General features: G+C 38.7%; 1 pseudogene; it reads left to right on the top strand.

Moving 5' to 3' along the window:
* Positions 1–7,765: 7,765 nt before the first annotated feature.
* Positions 7,766–8,677, top strand: LOC138438284 (olfactory receptor 6C3-like; annotated as a pseudogene).
* The last annotated feature ends 1,665 nt before the right edge of the window (positions 8,678–10,342 follow it).

The following is a 10,342-nucleotide window of genomic DNA, read 5'->3' as shown; positions in this document are numbered from 1 at the left end:
GAGAATCCCAGGGATGGCAGAGCCTAGTGGGCTGCCATCTATGGGGTCGCACAGAGTCGGACACGACTATAGTAACTTAGCAGCAGTAGCATGCTTGATAAAGACTTGATAAAGGACATCCAAAAAAAAAAAAGGAAGAGATGAAGAAATCTGAAAACAAAAGCTAAATGAGATGGGCGTACTGAATATGAAATAGAAAATTGAAACCAACTAGATAAAAGTAAAAGATCATCCTATGGTCCAGTTCTTCTTAAACATGGCTGCACCTTAGAAACATATCTGGAACTTTGGAGGAAAAGCAATACCTGGGCACTTGTATTTTTCAAAAAATTCCAAGATATTTCAGATATGCATCTTTATTTTAAAATGTGATTATAGGTTTTCCTATTAAATGTTAGTGTTGATGATATAGAATTCTATTGTTGACCAATCATGATACAATGATATTAAGGAGTAATAGTTACATAATCACAATACTAAATGATGTTTATCAGTTTTTGCAATCATTAGCCAGAGAACATTTAAAGGTCCCTGCAATTGCAAGCTATAATGGGAACATGATTAATATAATAATATAAAATAATTCCATACACTTTGGGAGGTTAAGCAGAGTGATATAGTAATTGGAAGTACATACATGCACATGTTTTCATCCACCCAGTCAGTCTATGTCTTTTGGTTGGTGCATTTTACTCATTTACATTTAAGGTAATTATCAATATGTATCATCCTATTATCATTTTCTTAATTGTTTTGGGTTTATTTTTTGTAAGTCTTTTCCTTGTCTTATTTCCTGCTTAGAGAAGTTCCTTTAGCATTTGTTGTGAAACTAGTTTGGTGGTGCTGAATTCTCTCAGTTTTTGCTTATCTGGAAAGCTTTTGATTTCTCCATCAAATCTGAATGAGAGGCTTGCTGGGTAGAGTATTCTTCATTGTAGTTTCTTCTGTTTTCATCAGTTTAAATATATATTGCCATTCCTTTATGGCTTGTAGAGTTTCTGTTAAAAAGTCAGCAGATAACCTGATGGAAGTTCCCTTGTATGTTATTTTTCCCTTGTTACTTTTAATATTTAATAACGTTCTTATATAACTTAGAATTATGAAAGAACCTTGAAGCTGCAACAATAATGAAGTCTAAGGATAAGTGATGAAGTGTATATGTAGAAAACTTTTATATGTCAAGAATATGACTAAAACTAAAGTAGATTGAGTGCTATTTTTGTAAGATTTCACATCTATTATATTACTGAAAAATATTAAATAAATGTGATTAATGAAAAGGATTATTTTGTGAGAGTCCTCATTGAACTCTTCTGTGGGATGAACATAAACATTCCCAAGAGAGATTCACTATAGAAGAGAGTCAGGAGGCTCTGAGAACACCAGTGGTAGCTTCCAGAAATCCCCGATGTTCCACGTCATGGCAGAGCTCTCACCTAGACTTTGTTCCTAGGAGATCAACACATGGCTCTCTTCATAGGTCACAACAACTAAACGAGTATTTGAGCATTTAGTGCAACTAAATGCCAGATCCTAGTTTAAGAATTGACACTTGTAATACCCCATGTTGCCATGTCACTTGCAGTTCTCACTTTAAATTGGGTCTAGAGGAGCTATCCCACGTTGAAGGTCAGGAAGAGTGGAGGTGAGGAGATACCCTTCGTCCAGGGTAAGGAGCTGTGGCTGTGCTTTGCTGGAGCAGCCTTGAAGAGATACCCCACACCCAAGGTAAGAGAAACCCAAGTAAGATGGTAGGTGTTGCAAGACGGCATCAGAGGACAGACACACTGAAACCATACTCAAAGAAAACTAGTCAATCTAATCACACTAGGACCACAGCCTTGTCTAACTCAATGAAACTAAGCCATGCCTGTGGGGCAACCCAAGACGGGTGGGTCATGGTGGAGAGGCCTGACAGAATGTGGTCCACTGGAGAAGGGGATGGCAAACCACTTCAGTATTCTTGCCTTGAGATCCCCATGAACAGTATGAAAAGGCAAAATGATAGGATACTGAAAGAGCAACTCCCCAGGTCAGTAGGTGGCCAATATGCTACTGGAGATCAGTGGAGAAATAACTCCAGAAAGAATGAAGGGATGGAGCCAAAGCAAAAACAATACCCAGCTGTGGATGTGACTGGTGATAGAAGCAAGGTCTGATGCTGTAAAGAGCAATATGGCATAGGAACCTGGAATGGCAGGTCCATGAATCAAGGCAAATTGGAAGTGGTCAAACAAGAGATGGCAAGAGTGAATGTCGACCTTCTAGGAATCAGAGAACTGAAATGGACTGGAATGGATGAATTTAACTCAGATGACCATTATATCTACTACTGCAGGCAGGAATCCCTCAGAAGAAATGTAGTAGCCATAATGGTTAACAAAAGAGTCTGAAATGCAGTACTTGGATGCAATCTCAAAAACGACAGAATGATCTCTGTTCGTCTCCAAGGCAAACCATTCAATATCATGGTAATCTAAGTCTATGCCCCAACCAGTAACGCTGAAGAAGCTGAAGATGAACAGTTCTATGAAGACCTACAAGACCTTTTAGAACTAACAACCCAAAAAGATGTCCTTTTCTTTATAGGGGACTGGAATGCAAAAGTACAAAGTCAAGAAACACCTGGAGTAACGGGCAAATTTGGCCTTGGAATGTGGAATGAAGCAGGGCAAAGACTAATAGAGTTTTGCCAAGAAAATGCACTGGTGATGGCAAACACCCTCTCCCAACGACACAAGAGAAGACTCTACACATGGACATCACAGGATGGTCAACACCAAAATCAGATTGATTATATTTTTGCAGCCAAAGATGGAGAAGCTCTATACAGTCAACAAAAACAAGACCAGGAGCTGACTGTGGCTCAGATCATGAACTCTTTATTACAAAATTCAGACTTAAATTGAAAAAATTAGGGAAAACTGCTAGACGATTCAGTTCAGTCGCTCAGTTGTGTCTGACTCTTTGGGACCCCATGAACCTCAGCACGCCAGGCCTCCCTGTCCATCCCCAACTCCTGGAGTTCATTCAGACTCACGTCCATCAAGTAAGTCATGCCATTCTGACATCTCATCCTCTGTCGTCGCCTTCTCCTCCTGCCCCAAATCCCTCCCAGCATCAGAGTCTTTTCCAGTCAGGCAACCCTTTGCATGAGGTGGCCAAAGTACTGGAGTTTAGCTTTAGCAGCATTCTCTCCAAAGAAGTCTGAGGGCTGATCCCCTTCAGAATGGACAGGTTGGATCTCCTTGCAGTCCAAGGGTCTCTCAAGAGTCTTCTCCAACACCACAGTTCAAAGCATCAATTCTTCGGCGCTCAGCCTTCTTCACGTTCCAACTCTCACATCCATACATGACTACTGGAAAAACCATAGCCTTGGCTAGACGGACCTTAGTTTGCAAAGTAATGTCTCTGCTTTTGAATATGCTATCTAGGTAGGTGATAACTTTTCTTTCAAAGAGTAAGTGTCTTTTAATTTCATGGCTGCAATCACCATCTGCAGTGATTTTGGAGTTCCAAAAAATAAAGTCTGACAGTGTTTCCACTGTTTCCTCAACTATTTGCCATGAAGTGATGGGACCAGATGCCATGATCTTTGTTTTCTGAATGTTGAGCTTTAAGCCAACTTTTTCACTTTCCTCTTTCACTTTCATCAAGAGGCTTTTTAGTTCCTCTTCACTTTCTGCCATAAGGGTGGTGTCATCTGCATATCTGAAGTTTTTGATATTTCTCCAGGCAATCTTTATTCCAGCTTGTGCTTCTTCCAGTCCAGCGTTTCTCATGATGTACTATGCATAGAAGTTAAATAAGCAGGGTGACAATATACAGCCTTGACATACTCCTTTGCCTATTTGGAACCAGTCTGTTCCATGTCTACTTCTAACTGTTGCTTCCTGACCTGCATACAGATTTCTTAAGAGGCAGGTCAGGTGGTCTGGTATTCCCATCTCTCGCAGAATTTTCCACAGTTTACCATGCTCCACACAGTCAAAGGCTTTGGCATAGTCAATAAAGCAGAAATAGATGTTTTTCTGGAACTCTCTTGCTTTTTCCATGATCCAGCGGATGTTGGCAATTTGATCTCTGGTTCCTCTGCCTTTTCAAAAACCAGCTTGAACATCAGGAAGTTCACGGTTCACGTATTGCTGAAGCCTGGCTTGGAGAATTCTGAGCATTACTTTACTAGCATGTGAGATGAGTGCAATTGTGTGGTAGTTTGAGCATTCTTTGGCATTGTGTTTTTTTGAGATTGGAATGAAAACTGACCTTTTCCAGTGCTGTGGCCACTGCTGAGTTTTCCAAATGTGCTGGCATATTGAGTGCAGCACTTTCACAGCATCATCTTTAGGTATGACCTAAATCAAATCCCTTATGATTATACAGTGAAAGTAAGAAATAGACTTAAAGGCCTATATCTGATAGATATAGCACCTAATGAACTATGGAATGAAGTTCATGACGTTGTACAGGAGACAGGGATCAAGACCATCCCCATGGAAAAGAAATGCAAAAAAGCAAAATGGCTGTCTGTGGAGGCCTTACAAATAGCTATGAAAAAAGAGAGGCAAAAAACAAAGGATAAAAGGAAAGATATAAGCATCTGAATGCAGAGTTCCAAAGTATAGCAAGAAGAGATAGAAAGCCTTCTTCAGTGATCAGTGCAAAGAAATAGAGGAAAAGAACAGAATGGGAAAGACTAGAGATCTCTTCAAGAAAATTAGAGATACCAAGGGAACATTTCATGCAAAGATGGGCTCGATAAAGGACAGAAATTGTATGGACCTAACAGAAGCAGAAGATATTAAGAGGTGGCAAGAATACATATAAGAACTGTACAAAAGCATCTTCATTACCCAGATAATCACGATGGTGTGATCACTAGAGCCAGACATCCTGGAACTGAACTCAAGTGGACTTTAGAAAGCATCACTACGAGCAAAGCTAGTGGAGGTGATGGAATTCCAGTTGAGCTATTTTAAATCTTGAAAGATGATGCTGTGAAAGTGCTACACTCAATATGCCAGCACATTTGGAAAACTCAGCAGTGGCCACAGCACTGGAAAAGGTCAGTTTTCATTCCAATCTCAAGAAAACGCAATGCCAAAGAAGGCTCAAACTACCGCACAATTGCACTCATTTCACATGCTAGTCAAGTAATGCTCAAACTTCTCCAAGCCAGGCTTCAGCAATACGTGAACCATGAACTTCCTGATGTTCAAACTGGTTTTAGAAAAGGCAGAGGAACCAGAGATCAAATTGCCAACATCCGCTGGATCATGGAAAAAGCAAGAGAGTTCCAGAAAAACATCTATTTCTGCTTTATTGACTATGCCAAAGCATAGTGGATCACAATAAACTGTGGAAAATTCTGAAAGAGATGGGAATACCAGATCACCTGACCTGCCTCTTGAGAAACCTATATGCAGGTCAGGAAGCAACAGTTAGAACTGGACAAGGAACAACAGACTTGTTCCAAACAGGAAAAGGAGTACATCAAGGCTGTATATTGTCACCCTGCTTATTTAACTTCTATGCATAGTACATCATGAGAAATGCTGGACTGGAAGAAACACAAGCTAGAATCAAGATTGCCTGGAGAAATGTCAATAACCTCAGATATGAAGATGACACCACCCTTATGGCAGAAAGTGAAGAAGAGCAAAAAAGCCTCTTGATGAAACTGAAAGTGGAGAGTGAAAAAGTTGGCTTAAGGCTCAACATTCAGAAAATGAAGATCATGGCATCCAGTCCCATCACTTCATGGGAAATAGATGGGGAAACAGTGGAAACACTGTCAGACTTTACTTTTTTGGGGCTCCAAAATCACTGAAGATGGTGACTGCAGCCATGATATTAAAAGACGCTTACTTCTTGGAAGAAAAGTTATGAACAACCTAGATAGCATATTCAAAAGCAGAGACATTACTTTGCAAACTAAGGTCTGTCTAGCCAAGGCTATGGTTTTTCCAGTAGTCATGTATGGATGTGAGAGTTGGAATGTGAAGAAGACTGAGCACTGATGAATTGATGCTTTTGAACTGTGGTGTTGGAGAAGACCCTTGAGAGACCCTTGGACTGCAAGGAGATCCAACCAGCCCATTCTGAAGGAGATCAGCCTTGGGATTTCTTTGGAGGGAATGATGCTAAAGCTGAAACTCCAGTACTCTGGCCACCTCATGAGAAGAGTTGACTCATTGGAAAAGACTGATGCTGGGAGGGATTTGGGGCAGGAGGAGAAGGGGATGACAGAGGATGAGATGGCTGGCTGGCATCAATGACTCGATGGACGTAAGTCTGAGTGAACTCCGGAAGTGGTGATGGACAGGGAGGCCTGGTGTGCTGCCATTCACAGTTCGCAAAGAGTCAGACACGACTGAGCGACTGAACTGAACTGAACTGAACTGAAAGTTCTAGACCAACATTATTGAAGAGGATGATAAAAGTTCGACACCTTCTTAAGGTTTCTGATTTTGTTATTATTTTTCATGAATCATCATAAAATAGAGAAATAATAATCAAATTTGATTCATGTGATGTTTACTAGTGTCTGGCAGAGTAGCAATGACTCATCTTCTATTATTCACAGCAGAAATGTGAATATCTAAAATAAGATAAGGGAACTATCATGATTTTAGCAAACCAGATACACAGAATGATAGATGCTTACAGTGGAGCTGGAATCAGCTGAATGGCTTGGGATTAATAGGAGAAGCTTTCCTCTACATTTATGGAATAACCTTTTGGATTAATCACGTCATGCAAAAGGTAAATGTGGGGTAGAACTCCAATGGAATAAAGCAGTTTTTCATAAAGTTCAATAGCTGAGAAGCAAGGATGTTCAAATGGAAAGTATACTGGGCTAAAGTCTGGGTAACATAGCTGCTACTATCTGAGGCTAGTAGTTACTTTTCAGTTTGTGCTGAATTATGCAAAATTATGCAAAATTAAAAATTGATAAATACTGCATATCCTTTTAAGCTAAAAAATATACAGTTTTCTATACATATAAAGTTTCTATACCTATATTCATAGAAAATCTTAGAGAATGTCACACATTAATGATTTCAAAGGAATTATCAGACAAGCCATTAAGTGAATGTAATTTAATATATAAAATAATTAGGCTATTTATTCTATTTTCTTGTAAATAATATCTAATACCTATAGTATATTTTCATTTTGATAATTACTAATATAAAAACAAAGCTGGTAATTAAATTATCTAACCATTAAACATTTTAAAGTTTATATTTTTTTGCTAAGAAAATAATGAATTGATTTCTTGTTTCATAAAAGGTGTTGTTACTTTATTCTTCTGTTTCATTTATATCTTATGATGGAAGTAAGATCATCCACTTCTCTTTTACATGGCAGTGTCTTCTGATACCTACATGACAAAAAATGATGTATGTTTTATAGGATTATCCCAACAAAACTGAAATGACTTGCATAATTTAGACAAATAAGAAAGTATCAAATTCATTTATCAATTCTGAATAATAAACTTATATAAAGATTTCCTGACTTCTCCTGTTAGATTTAGAATAAGAGAACTATTATATAAAAAATGACCCACAAATACATTTTAAGAAAAATTGTAAATAAAGTATTAAAAGAAAACAATATGGGCATGAATTAGAGAGAATGATTTAGAGTTGATGATTATATTGATCATAATGAATTATATTTTCATCTCTTCCTTTTAATACACTTTCTATCTAAATATATTTAAAAGAAGAAAAAAAGGAGGAAAAAAGATAAAGAAATGAACCACACAGTGATCATAGACTTTGTCCTTCTAGGCCTTTCTGATGATCCTGAGCTTCAGATTGTGATTCTCCTCTTCTTATTTATCACATATGTATTAAGTGTCACTGGAAACCTGACTATCATCACCCTAACCTGGGTGGACTCCCATCTCCAGACACCAATGTATTTCTTCCTCCAAAACTTCTCTTTCTAAGAAATCTCCTTTTCTGGGGGCAATTATTACCAAAGACCAGATTATTTCTTACAACAATTGTGCAGCCCAACTATTTTTCTTTATTTTCATGGGGGTGACTGAATTTTACATTCTAACCGCCATGTCCTATGACCGCTATGTTGCCATCTGCAAGCCCCTGCATTACACAACTATCATGAGCAGGAAACTCTGCAGCCTGCTTGTGCTCTGTGCTTGGCTGGGTGGGTTTCTAACCATTTTCCTGCCCCTTATGCTTCTCCTCCAGCTGGATTACTGTGCTTCCAATGTCATTGATTATTTTGCATGTGACTATTTCCCCCTTTTACAATTGTCTTGTTCAGATACATGGTTCCTAGAAGTAATGTGTTTTTACTTTGCTTTGGTTAGTTCGCTGTTCACTTTGGCCTTAGCGATTTTGTCATATATGTACATTGTCAGGACTATTCTGAGAATCCCATCTGCCAGTCAGAGAAAAAGGCCTTCTCCATTTGTTCCTCTCACATGATTGTCATCTCCATCTCCTATGGAAGCTGTATATTCATGTATGCTAATCCCTCAGCCAAAGAAAAGGCATCATTGACAAAAGGAGTGGCTATTCTTAATACCTCTGTGGCCCCCATGCTGAACCCCTTCATCTACACCCTGTGAAACCAGCAAGTGAAACAAGCCTTCAAAGACGTGGTCTATAAAGCAATCTTTTCTGCCAATAAATGAATTTTTTGTCAACTTTAAAGAAGAGTTTGGTTAATTCCTGAAGTTCCTTAAAGTCTGTATAATATGGTTGGTCTTTGTAGTCTCTTAACATGCCACCTGACAGTTAATATATTATTTTCCCAGTCTGCTGCTTCTACTTCTATTCCTGTTTCTCCAGTGTATTGTTTTTTGACATGTAAAAATATAATAAAGGCTATTTTTATGCAGAACTTTTGTAAAAATGAGATGTATTTCTTTAAGACATAGCACAATGTGAAAGATACTTTTAATTCTCTTAATCAGTCCCTGAAAAGATCCTATGATACCACCTTGTACTTCAAATATAGAGTTTCAAAATGAGTGTGTAGTTTCCTGTGTATTTTCAAGACGAACATTGACATTTCTCATCGTTTAAAGAATCTATATATTCTGTGTGATATTACATGTGAAATGAAACTATCTCCTGCTATATCAACAAACAAGAAACGTCACAGCCATCAGCAATTTCTGGTCTCCAGATGTGAATGAGAGCTCCCAAAACTGAGATCCAGAAGAGTCTCATTCCTTCATAGTGACTGCTGAGTACCTGGGGGTGATGCAAGAAGTAGCCACTTGCAACTCTTTAAGGTGAACAAGGGAACCAATGGCACCCCACTCCAGTACTCTTGCCTGGAAAATCCCATGTACGGAGGAGCCTGGTAGGCTGCAGTCCATGGGGTTGCTGAGGGTCAGACACGACTGAGCAACTTCACTTTCACTTTTTACTTTCATGCATTGGAGAAGGAAATGGCAACCCAACCCAGTGTTCTTGCCTGGAGAATCCCAGGGACAGTGGAGCCTGATGGGCTGCCATCTATGGGGTCGCACAGAGTCGGACACGACTGAAGCGACTTAACAGCAGCAACAACAGCAGCTGAGGTGTTTATGAAAGGAATTAATTCAGTGAACCTAGAGGCTTGCATCTTCCCATGCCTAGAATGTTAAATTCCTTAATTTGATACCTGATCTTTGGTGTTCAGACTGCCTGCTCTCTTTGTTGCACACTTGTATATAGTCTGACTCCCTCTCCTGTCTTCTTGATGCAGTTTTCTCTGAGCTACTGAGATGCTGTTTCCTGGGCTCAGATTCCTAAACATTCCCATCAAATAAGGTAGCTCTCTTCTTCCAGGTTGTGACTATATGTTTTTGTTGACATACACTAAATTCAGTCCAAAGAGATATGTACCCTTAATGTCAAGATATTTATTTTGTGAAATTCAATACACATTTTGAAGGTAAATATTGATCATGATATCATGTATTTTGTATATAATTCACATGTTCTCCATTATTTTGGAAAAAAGTTTATTCAAATAATTCAGAATAAATTCAATAAAACTAAAACACTGCCACTTTCCTGAATTTAGTGATCATATTTATGACAGTTATTTTGATGTCTTTGTCAAGTGTTCAAAAACCTCCTTTTCTTTAGGGCGAAATTTTTGAAGTTTATTTTATTTGATTTTCTGTTTCTTCTTTTCACTTGTAACTTGGTGTTTTTTACCTACACCAAGTGACAGTTCAACTGCCACCCAGGATTTAGGAGCTGGATTTGTTCAGGACTTCATCATCATCAAGTCCAGCAAGAGGATTTGAGGCATCTCACATATTTTATGAGGATGACTTTGGGATACTTCAAAGGGCCCC

The sequence above is a fragment of the Ovis canadensis genome, chromosome 3 (genome assembly GCF_042477335.2).
Source record: "Ovis canadensis isolate MfBH-ARS-UI-01 breed Bighorn chromosome 3, ARS-UI_OviCan_v2, whole genome shotgun sequence".
Taxonomy (NCBI): Eukaryota; Metazoa; Chordata; class Mammalia; order Artiodactyla; family Bovidae; genus Ovis; species Ovis canadensis.
The sequence above is the reverse complement of the archived record's forward strand: the minus strand, read 5'-3'. Positions and strand labels throughout refer to the sequence as shown.